Source organism: Arachis stenosperma, chromosome 7 (genome assembly GCF_014773155.1).
Source record: "Arachis stenosperma cultivar V10309 chromosome 7, arast.V10309.gnm1.PFL2, whole genome shotgun sequence".
Classification (NCBI taxonomy): domain Eukaryota; kingdom Viridiplantae; phylum Streptophyta; class Magnoliopsida; order Fabales; family Fabaceae; genus Arachis; species Arachis stenosperma.
Genome location: NC_080383.1, coordinates 20,588,870 through 20,601,292, shown reverse-complemented (window position 1 = coordinate 20,601,292; position 12,423 = coordinate 20,588,870). Strand labels below are relative to the sequence as shown.

At 39.8% G+C, this 12,423-nt stretch overlaps 1 non-coding gene across 1 annotated transcript; it reads right to left on the bottom strand.

The window, feature by feature from the left end:
- Window positions 1-7,462: 7,462 nt before the first annotated feature.
- LOC130942317 (small nucleolar RNA R71) lies at window positions 7,463-7,570 on the bottom strand. The gene has a single exon (XR_009070893.1). It is a non-coding gene; the product is annotated as a small nucleolar RNA R71 (small nucleolar RNA).
- Window positions 7,571-12,423: the final 4,853 nt, after the last annotated feature.

Here is a 12,423-nt window from a genome sequence, read left to right as displayed (position 1 = left end):
CCGTTGCCGGGGATTATTCGAGTTTGAACAACTAAAGGTTTATTTTATTTCTTAGATTAGGAATAATTTATTTTTATTGTTATAGAGTCATTAAATTCTGATAGGATAGTTTCTTTTCAAAAATTTTCAAAAATATTATTTTTCTTTATCAATTTTTAATTTTTTTTCTTCGTAAGTTTAGTATCTTGTTCAAAGTTTGGTGTTAATTGCATATTTTATATTTTTCTTTAAATTTTCGAGTTGCATGTTCTTGTTTTTCCTTGATCTTCAAATTGTTCTTGTCAATTTTTCTTGTTTGATCTTTAGTCTTTCTTGTTCTGTGTCTTTTCTTGTTTTTCTTGTGCTTTTTCAAAACATTAGTTTTCAAAAATTTATTTTAGCCATAAAAATAATACATCTTTAAAATACATTACATTTTTAACTTAGTTGGTTATAGCGTTGGCTTATGTTCTTGGCAATTGGGCACCTTCTTTTTAAATCCTTTTTCAAAAATAATTTTTCTTGATTTAATCTTGTGCCAAACTTTAAGTTTGGTGTTTTCTTGTTAATCTTTTCATAATTTTTGAAAATTTTATTAAAGTTTTCTAAAAATTTTAAGTTTGGTGTTCTTCCTTTTGTTCTTGGTGTTCTTGTGAATCTTCAAGGTGTTCTTGAGTTTTTCTTGTGTCTTGATCTTAAAATTTTTAAGTTTGGTGTTTCTTGGTGTTTTCCCTCCAAAATTTTCGAAAATAAGGAGCATTAGATCTAAAAATTTTAAGTCTTGTGTCTTTTATGTGTTTTTCTCTTTCATCATAAAATTCAAAATTCAAAAAAATATCTTTTCTAACTAATTTTAAAACTACATTGTCGAAATTTTTTTAAAAAAAAAATTTAGATTTCAATTTCAAAATATTTCCAATTTCTTTTGTTTATTTCGTTTTTTTTATTTTATTTTATAAAAATTAATTTTTATAAAATAAATAATATCAACATATATACCATCTCTTTTATTCCATCATGGAACTAAGTGGGAATGAACAGTCCAAGAGGACTCTGGGGTCATATGCTAACCCCACTACTGCTTCATATGGGAGTAGTATCTGTATACCCTCCATTGAAGTTAGTAGCTTTGAGTTGAATCCTCAGCTCATTATCATGGTGCAGCAAAACTGCCAGTATTCTGGTCTTCCACATGAAGAACCTACAGAGTTTCTGGCACAATTTTTGCAAATTGCTGACACAGTACATGATAAGGAAGTGGATCAGGATGTCTACAGACTATTACTGTTTCCATTTGCTGTAAAAGATCAAGCTAAGAGGTGGTTAAATAACCAGCCTAAGAACAGCATAAAAACATGGAAGCAGCTGTCAGAAAAATTCCTGAGTCACTATTTCCCTCCAAAACGGATGACACAGCTAAGGCTAAGCATCTAAGGCTTCAAACAAGGAGATAACGAATCCCTTTATGATGCCTGGGAGAGATACAGAGAGATGCTACGAAAATTCCCCTCTGAAATATTTTCAGAATGGGTGCAATTAGACATCTTCTACTATGGGCTTGCGGAAAAAGCTCAGATTTCTCTAGACCACTCAGCTGGTGGATCTATACATATGAAAAAAACAATTGAAGAAGCTCAAGAGCTTATTGATACAGTTGCCAGAAATCAGCATCTGTACCTAAGCAGTGAATCTTCCATGAAAGAAGAAGCTAAAACAGTAACTGCTGAACTCAGTCCTGTAGATCAGGCTAATGAATTCAATCAGCAATTAGACTTTCTAACTCAGCAGCTAGCCGAATTCAAGGAAATACTACAGGAAACAAAAATGGCTAACAGGAATATGGAAGTACAGTTAAAGCAAACAGAAAAGCAACTATCAAAACAAATAGCAGAAGAATGCCAAGCAGTTCAATTAAGAAGTGGAAAAACATTAAATACTCACTTCAAAGCAGCAGGAAGCCAAGAAATGAACATATGGCTACTCAAAATCCCTCTGAGGACAATCAGCGCCCAGAGAGGAATAATGCTGGCGCTGAACGCCCAGACCATGCTCATTCCTGGTGTTCAACGCCAGAAACAAGCATGAATCCGGCGTTGAACACCCAAAGGGAGCATGGTTCTGGCGTTCAGACGCCAGTAACAAATAAGGAGGTGGCGTCTAACCCACTCCAGCTCCCACCCCTAGCATTCAAATGCCAGTGGGGGATCAGTCACATACAAGTGCTGATAACAACCCTTCTAAAAAGGCTTCCCAACCCACTTCTGTAGGTAATAAACCTGCAGCAACTAAGGTTGAGGAATACAAAGCCAAAATGCCTTATCCTCAAAAACTCCGCCAAGCGGAACAGGATAAGCAATTTGCCCGCTTTGCAAACTATCTCAGGACTCTTGAAATAAAGATTCCGTTTGCAGAAGCACTTGAGCAAATACCCTCTTATGCTAAGTTCATGAAAGAGATCTTAAGTCATAAGAAGGATTGGAGGGAAACTGAAAAAGTTTACCTCACTGAAGAATGCAGTGCAGTCATTCTGAAAAGCTTACCTGAGAAGCTTAAAGATCCTGGGAGCTTTATGATACCATGCACATTAGAGGGTACTTGTACCAAGCAAGCTTTATGTGATCTTGGGGCAAGTATCAACCTAATACCTGCATCTACTATCAGAAAGCTTGGTTTAACTGAAGAAATCAAACCAACCAGGATATGTCTTCAACTTGCTGATGGCTCCATTAAATACCCATCAGGCGTGATTGAAGACATGATTGTCAAGGTTGGGCCATTCGCCTTTCCTACTGACTTTGTGGTGCTGGAAATGGAGGAGCACAAGAGTGCAACTCTCATTCTAGGAAGACCTTTCCTAGCAACTGGTCGAACCCTCATTGATGTCCAAAAAGGGGAAGTAACCTTGAGAGTCAATGAGGAGGAGTTCAAGTTGAATGTTGTCAAAGCCATGCAACATCCAGACCCCCCAAATGACTGCATGAGTGTTGATATTATTGACTCTCTGGTAAGAGAGGTCAATATGGCTGAGAGTCTCGAATTAGAGCTAGAGGACATATTTAAAGATGTTCAGCCTGACCTGGAGGAATCAGAGAGAATAGTAGAACCTCTGAAAATCCCTCAGGAAGAAGAGAAACCTCCAAAACCCGAGCTCAAACCATTACCACCATCCCTGAAATATGTATTTCTGGGAGAAGGTGATACCTTTCCTGTAATTATAAGCTCTACCTTAGAGCCACAGGAAGAGAAAGCACTAATTCAAGTGCTAAGGACACACAAGACAGCTCTTGGGTGGTCCATCAGTGATCTTAAGGGCATTAGTCCAGCCAGATGCATGCACAAGATCCTATTGGAGGGTGACGCCAAGCCTGTGGTCCAACCACAAAGGCGGCTGAACCCAGCCATGAAGGAAGTGGTGCAAAAGGAGGTCACTAAATTACTAGAGGCTGGGATTATTTATCCTATTTCTGACAGCCCCTGGGTAAGCCCTGTCCAGGTTATCCCTAAGAAAGGTGGCATGACAGTGGTTCACAATGAAAAAAATGAACTGGTTCCTACAAGAACAGTTACAGGGTGGCGTATGTGTATTGATTACAGAAGGCTCAATACAGCCACCAGAAAGGATCACTTCCCTTTACCCTTCATAGACCAGATGCTAGAAAGACTAGTAGGTCATGAATACTACTGCTTCTTGGATGGATATTCAGGTTATAATCAAATTGCAGTAGATCCCCAAGATCAGGAGAAAACGGCATTCACATGCCCATCTGGAGTATTTGCATACAGAAGGATGCCTGATGAGCGGATAATTTGTACGCTTTTTGGCATTGTTTTTAGTATGTTTTTAGTAGTTTTAGTTGAGTTTTTAGTATATTTTTATTAGTTTTTAGTTAAAATTAACTTTTCTGGACTTTACTATGAGTTTGTGTGTTTTTCTGTGATTTCAGGTATTTTCTGGCTGAAATTGAGGGACCTGAACAAAAATCTGATTAAGAGACTTAAAAGGACTGCAGATGCTGTTGGATTCTGACCTCCCTGCACTCGAAGTGGCTTTTCTGGAGCTACAGAAGCCCAATTGGCGCGCTCTCAATGGCGTTGGAAAGTAGACATCCTGGGCTTTCTAGCAATATATGATAGTCCATACTTTGCCCAAGATTTGATGGCCCAAACCGGCGTTCAAAGTCACCTTCAGAATTCCCAGCGTTAAACGCCGGAACTGGCACCAAAATGGGAGTTAAACGCCCAAACTGGCATAAAAGCTGGCGTTTAACTCCAAGAAGAGTCTCTACACGAAAATGCTTCAATGCTCAGCCCAAGCACACACCAAGTGGGCCCAGAAGTGGATTTTTATGTCTTTTACTCATCTTTGTAATTCTTAAGCTACTAGTTCCCTATAAGTAGGACCTTTTACTATTGTATTTTCATCTTTGGACATCTAGTTCTTAGATCATTTGGGAGGCTGGCCATTCAGCCATGCCTAGACCTTGTTCTTATGTATTTTCAACGGTGGAGTTTCTACACACCATAGATTAAGGTGTGGAGCTCTGCTGTACCTCGAGTATTAATGCAATTACTATTGTTCTTCTATTCAATTCCGCTTGTTCTTTGTCCAAGATATCACTTGTTCTTCAACTTGATGAATGTGATGATCTGTGACACTCATCATCATTCTCACCTATGAACGTGTGACTGACAACCACCTCCGTTCTACCTTAGATTGAGTGAATATCTCTTGGATTCCTGATACACGATGCATGGTTGATCGCCTGACAACCGAGTGCTCGCCTGACAACCGAGCCAGCCATTCCGTGGGATCAGAGTCTTCGTGGTATAGGCAAGAACTGATGGCGGCATTCAAGAGAATCCGGAAGGTCTAACCTTGTCTGTGGTATTCTGAGTAGGATTCAATGATTGAATGACTGTGACGTGCTTCAAACTCCTGAGGGCGGGGCGTTAGTGACAGACGCAAAAGAATCACTGGATTCTATTCCGGCCTGATCGAGAACCGACAGATGGATAGCCGTGCCGTGACAGGGTGTGTTGAACATTTCCACTGAGAGGATGGGAGGTAGCCACTGACAACGGTGAAACCCTTGCATAAGCTTGCCATGGAAAGGAGTAAGAAGGATTGGATGAAGACAGTAGGAAAGCAGAGAGACGGAAGGGACAAGCATCTTCATACGCTTATCTGAAGCTCCTACCAATGAATTACATAAGTATCTCTATCTTTATCTTTATGTTTTATTCGTATATCACCATACCCATTTGAGTCTGCCTGACTAAGATTTACAAGGTGACCATAGCTTGCTTCATACCAACAATCTCCGTGGGATCGACCCTTACTCGCGTAAGGTTTATTACTTGGACGACCCAGTGCACTTGCTGGTTAGTTGTGCAAAGTTGTGTTTATGCCATGGTATTGAGCACCAAGTTTTTGGGGCCATTACTAGGGATTATTTGAGTTGTGAAAAGTAGTGATCACAATTTCGCACACCAAGTTTTTGGCGCCGTTGCCCGGGATTGTTTCGTGTATGGACAACTGACGGTTCATCTTGTTGCTTAGATTAGGTATTTTTCAGAGTTCTTAAAAATGAGTTCTAGAGTTTCATGATGATCTGTTGAAATCTGGCTGGCTGAAAAGCCATGTCTAATCTTATTGGACCGAGGTTTCAACTGATCATTACAAGAGCTTGTTGATTTCTATCAATCTTGCTATTGGAGGAATGATCTGCTAAGGCTTGGCTGGCCATTGGCCATGTCTAGTGTTTTGGACTGAAGCTTTCTTTGAAAGCTTGGCTGGCTGTGAAGCCATGTCTAATTCCTGGACCGGAGTCTTAGACTAGCATTGCAATGATTCCTGGAATCCAAATTAAGAATTCTGAAACCTTTATTTTCTATTTCCATATAATTTTCGAAAAAACCAAAAAAAAAATTTCAAAATCATAAAAACCAAAAATATTTTATGTTTCTTGTTTGAGTCTAGTGTCTAATTTTAAGTTTGGTGTCTTGCATGCATTGTTTATTTGATCTTGGTTCTATTTTCAAGTCAATAGTACAGGGAACTGAAGATTCAGAACATGCAACAGAGAAATTACACAGAAAAAGCTGGGCGTTCAAAACGCCCAGTGAAGAAGGACAGACTGGCGTTTAAACGCCAGCCAGGGTGCCTGGTTGGGCGTTTAACGCCCAAAAAGGTAGTGCATTGGGCGTTAAACGCCAGAATGTGCACCATTCTGGGCGTTTAACGCCAGGATGGCACAAGAGGGAAGATTCTGTTTTTAATTCAGATTTTTTTCAAGTTTTCAAAGTTTTTCAAAATCAAATCTTTTTCAAATCATATCTTTTCAATCAAACCTTTTTCAAAATCAATTTCTTTCCTTTTTCAAAGATACTTGCTAACAATTAATGATTTGATTCAATATTTCAAGGATGTTGCCTTTTCTGTTGGGAAAGGTTTAATGTTTGAATCATATCTTTTCTTGTTAGGCAAGTCATTAATTTTTAAAATCAAATCTTTTTAAAATTGTTTTCAAATCACAGCTTTTCAATCATATCTTTTTAAAACCATAACTTTTTAATCATATCTTTTTAAACACATCTTTTTCAAAACAGTTTTTAATCATATCTTTTTGATTTCTAATTTCAAAATCTTTTTCAAAAAAATTACTTGATCTCTTTCTCACTCTTGATTTTCGAAAATCAAATTAAAGTTTTTCAAAATGTTTTTAAAATCCTTTTAATTAATTTTCGAAAAATCTCTTCCCCTCTTCTCATATCCTTCTATTTATGGAGTATTACTCCTCCTCAATGCACAATTTGAACTCTATTTGATTAAGTTCGAATTCTTTTACCTCTTCCTCCTAATTTTCGTCTTCTCTGACACCTCAAGGAATCTCTATACTGTGACATAGAGGATTCCATACTTTCTTGTTCTCTTCTCTTTCATATGAGCAGGAACAAAGACAAGGGCATTCTTGTTGAAGCTGACCCTGAACCTGAAAGGACCTTGAAGCGAAAGCTAAGAGAAGCTAAGGCACAACTCTCTGTAGAGGACCTAACAGAAATCTTCAAAGAAGAAGACATGGCAGCCGAAAATAACAACAATGCAAACAATGCAAGGAAGGTGTTGGGTGACTTTACTACACCTACTCCCGACTTCTATGGGAGAAGCATCTCTATCCTTGCCATTGGAGCAAACAACTTTGAGCTTAAGCCTCAATTAGTTTCTCTAATGCAACAGAATTGCAAGTTCCATGGACTTCCATTGGAAGATCCTCATCAGTTTTTAGCTGAATTCTTGCAAATCTGTGACACTGTCAAGACTAATGGGGTTGACCCTGAGGTCTACAGACTAATGCTATTCCCTTTTGCTGTAAGAGACAGAGCTAGAATATGGTTGGACTTACAACCTAAAGACAGCCTGAACTCTTGGGAAAAGCTAGTCAATGCCTTCTTGGCAAAGTTCTTTCCACCTCAAAAATTGAGTAAGCTTAGAATGGAAGTCCAAACCTTCAGACAGAAGGATGGAGAATCCCTCTATGAAGCTTGGGAAAGATACAAACAATTGATCAGAAAATGTCCTTCTGACATGCTTTCTGAATGGAGCATCATAGGTATTTTCTATGATGGTCTCTCTGAACTATCCAAGATGTCTTTGGATAGCTCTGCTGGAGGATCTCTTCATCTGAAGAAGACGCCTACAGAAGCTCAAGAACTAATTGAAATGGTTGCAAATAACCAATTCATGTACACTTCTGAAAGGAATCCTGTGAACAATGGGACAAATCAGAAGAAAGGAGTTCTTGAGATTGATACTCTGAATGCCATTCTGGCTCAGAACAAGATATTGACTCAACAAGTCAATTTGATTTCTCAAAGTCTGTCTGGAATGCAAAATGCACCAAGCAGTACTAAGGATGCTTCATCTGAAGAAGAAGCTTATGATCCTGAGAACCCTTCAATGGAAGAGGTGAATTACATGGGAGAACCCTATGGAAACACCTATAATTCTTCATGGAGAAATCATCCAAATTTCTCATGGAAGAATCAAGAGAGACCTCAACAAGGTTTCAATAACAATAATGGTGGAAGAAACAGGTTTAGCAATGGCAAGCCTTTTTCATCATCTTCTCAGCAACAGACAGAGAGTTCTAAGCAGAACACCTCTGACTTAGCAACCATGGTCTCTGATCTCATCAAAACCACTCAAATTTTCATGACTGAAACAAGATCCTCCATTAGAAACTTTGAGGCACAAGTAGGTCAGCTGAGTAAGCAAGTTACTGAACTCCCTCCTAGTACTCTCCCAAGCAACACAGAAGAAAATCCAAAAGGAGAGTGCAAGGCCATCAACATGGCCGAATTTGGAGAGGAAGGAGAGGCAGTGAATGCCACTGAGGAAGACCTCAATGGACGTCCACTGGCCTCCACTGAGTTCCCCAATGAGGAACCATGGAAATCTGAGGCTCACATTGAGACCATAAAGATTCCATTGGACTTACTTTTGCCTTTCATGAACTCTGATGAGTATTCTTCCTCTGAAGAGGATGAGTATGTTACTGAAGAGCAAGTTGCTAAATACCTTGGAGCAATCATGAAGCTAAATGACAAGTTATTTGGAAATGAGACTTGGGATGATGAACCCCCTATGCTCACCAAAGAACTGGATGACTTGTCTAGGCAGAAACTGCCTCAAAAGAGACAGGATCCTGGAAAGTTTTCAATACCTTGTACCATAGGCACCATGACCTTCAAGAAGGCCTTGTGTGACTTAGGGTCAAGTGTAAACCTCATGCCTCTCTCTGTAATGGAGAAGCTAGGGATCTTTGAGGTGCAAGCTGCAAAAATCTCACTAGAGATGGCAGACAACTCAAGAAAACAAGCTTATGGACTTGTAGAGGATGTTCTGGTAAAAGTTGAAGACCATTACATCCCTGCTGATTTCATAGTCCTAAAGACTGGGAAGTGCATGGATGAATCCATCATCCTTGGCAGACCCTTCCTTGCCACAGCAAAGGCTGTGATTGATGTTGATGGAGGTGAACTGATCATTCAAGTGAATGAAGAATCCTTTGTGTTTAAGGCTCAAGGATATCCCTCTGTCACCATGGAGAGGAAGCATGAAGAGCTTCTCTCAAATCAGAGCCAAACAGAGCCCCCACAGTCAAACTCTAAGTTTGGTGTTGGGAGGCCACAACCAAACTCTAAGTTTGGTGTTGAACCCCCACATTCAAACTCTAAGTTTGGTGTTGGGAGGTTCCAACATTGCTCTGAGTATCTGTGAGGCTCCATGAGAGCCCTCTGTCAAGCTACTGGCATTAAAGAAGCGCTTGTTGGGAGGCAACCCAATGTTATATTTTATCTATTTTCCTTTGTTATTTTATGTTTTTTTTGTAGGTTGATGATCATAAGAAGTCACAAAATCAATTGAAAAAGCAAAAACAGAATGAAAAACAGGAAGAAAAACAGCACACCCTGGAGGAAAAACCTACTGGCGTTTAAACGCTAGTAAGGCTAGCAGATGGGCGTTTAACGCCCAGTCTGGCACTATTCTGGGCGTTTAATGCCAGAAAGGGGCACCAGACTGGCGTTAAACGCCAGGAAAGGGCAAGAACCTGGCGTTAAACGCCAGAAATGGGCACCAGCCCGGCGTTTAACGCCAGAATTGGCTCAAAACGCGTTTTTGCATGCCATTTGGTGCAGGGATGACTTTTTCTTGACACCTCAGGATCTGTGGACCCCACAGGATCCCCACCAACCCCACCACTGTCTCTCTTCTTCACCCATTCACCAATCACCTCAACACCTCTTCCCCAAAAACCCTTCACCTATCAAATCCCATCTTCTCTTCACCACTCACATCCATCCTTCATAAAACCCCACCTACCTCACCCTTCAAATTCAAACCACTTTCCCTCCCAAACCCACCCATACATGACCGAACCATGAGCCCCCCTCTCCTATATAAACCCTTCTTCACTCCTTCACTTTCACACAACCTAAAACACCACTTCTCCCCCTCTTTGGCCGAACACAAAGCCATTCCCTTCTTCCTCATTTCTTCTTCTTCTACTCTCTTCTTTCTTCTTTTGCTCGAGGACGAGCAAACCTTTTAAGTTTGGTGTGGTAAAAGCATTGCTTTTTGTTTTTTCATAACCATTTATGGCATCTAAGGCCGGAGAAACCTCTAGAAAGAGGAAAGGGAAGGCAAAAGCTTTCACCTCCGAGTCATGGGAGATGGAGAGATTCATCTCAAGGGTGCATCAAGACCACTTCTATGAAGTTGTGGCCTTGAAGAAGGTGATCCATGAGGTCCCTTTCAAACTCAAAAAGGGTCAACTTTGATCAAAGGTTGGACCAAGTCCTCACTGACATTTGTGAAGAGGGCGCCCAATGGAAGAGATAGAGACTCAAGAGGGAAGCCGGTTCAATTGAGAAGGCATGACCTCAAGCCCGTGGCTAGAGGATGGTTGGAGTTTATCCAACGCTCAATCATTCCCACTAGCAACCGGTCCGAAGTTACTCTAGACCGAGCCATCATGATCCATAGCATCATGATTGGAGAAGAAGTGGAAGTTCATGAGGTTATAGCCCAAGAACTCTATAAGGTGGCGGACAAGTCCTCTACCTTGGCAAGGTTAGCCTTTCCTCATCTCATTTGTCACCTCTGTTATTCAGTAGGAGTTGACATAGAAGGAGACATCCTCATTGATGAGGACAAGCCCATTACTAAGAAGAGGATGGAGCAAACAAGAGACCCCTCTCATCATAAGATCCCTGAGATGCCTCAAGGGATGCACTTTCCTCCACAAGACTATTGGGAGCAACTGAACACCTCCCTAGGAGAATTAAGTTCCAACATGGGACAACTAAGGGTGGAGCACCAAGAACATTCCATCCTCCTCCATGAAATTAGAGAAGATCAAAGAATCATGAGAGAGGAGCAACAAAGACAAGGAAGAGACATTGAGGAGCTCAAGCACTCCATAAGACCTTCAAGAGGAAGAACAAGCCGCCATCACTGAGGTGGACCCGTTCTTTAATCTCTTTGTTCTTTATTTTCTTGTTTTTCGAATTTTTATGCTTATGTTTGTCCATGTTTGTGTCTTGTGATCATTAGTGTCTTAGTGTCTATGCCTTAAAGTTATGAATGTCCTATGAATCCATCACCTTTCTTAAATAAACAATGTTCTTAATTGAAAAAGAGAAGAATTGCATGAATTTCAGATTTTATAACAGATTAATTATTTTGATGTGGTGGCAACACTTTTGTTTTCTGAATGTATGCTTAAACAGTGCATATGTCTTTTGAATTTGTGGTTCATGAATGTTGGCTCTTGAAAGAATAATGAAAAAGGAGACATGTTATTGAGGATCTGAAAAATCATAAAAATGATTCTTGAAGCAAGAAAAAGCAGTGAATACAAAAAAAAAAGAGGAGAAAAACGAAAAAAAAAACGAAAACAAAAAAAAAGAGGAGAAAGAGAAAAAGAAAGAAAAAGAAAGAAATAAAGTTGTGATCCAAGGCAAAAAGAGTGTGCTTAAGAACCCTGGACACCTCTAATTGGGGACTCTAGCAAAGCTGAGTCACAATCTGAAAAGGTTCACCCAATTATGTGTCTGTGGCATGTATGTATCCGGTGGTAATACTGGAAGACAGAGTGCTTTGGGCCACGGCCAAGACTCATAAAGTAGCTGTGTTAAAGAATCATCATACTTAACTAGGAGAATCAATAACACTATCTGGATTCTGAGTTCCTAAAGAAGCCAATCATTCTGAATTTCAAAGGATAAAGTGAGATGCCAGAACTATTCAAGGCAAAAAGCTAAAAGCCCCGCTCATCTAATTAATACTGATCTTCATAGATGTTTTGGAGTTCATTGCATATTCTCTTCTTTTTATCTTATTTGATTTTCAGTTGCTTGAGGACAAGCAACAATTTAAGTTTGGTGTTGTGATGAGCGGATAATTTGTACGCTTTTTGGCATTGTTTTTAGTATGTTTTTAGTAGTTTTAGTTGAGTTTTTAGTATATTTATTAGTTTTTAGTTAAAATTTACTTTTCTGCTTTACTATGAGTTTGTGTGTTTTTCTGTGATTTCAGGTATTTTTGGCTGAAATTGAGGGACCTGAGCAAAAATCTGATTAAGAGACTGAAAAGAACTGCAGATGCTGTTGGATTCTGACCTCCCTGCACTCGAAGTGGATTTTCTGGAGCTACAGAAGCCCAATTGGCGCGCTCTCAACGGCGTGTTGGAAAGTAGACATCCTGGGCTTTCCAGCAATATATGATAGTCCATACTTTGCCCAAGATTTGATGGCCCAAATCGGCGTAGCAATTCGGCCTCAGAAATTCCAGCGTTTAACGCTGGAACTGGCATAAAACTTGGAGTTAAACGCCCAAACTGGCATGAAAGCTGGCGTTTAACTCCAGAAAAGGTCTCTACA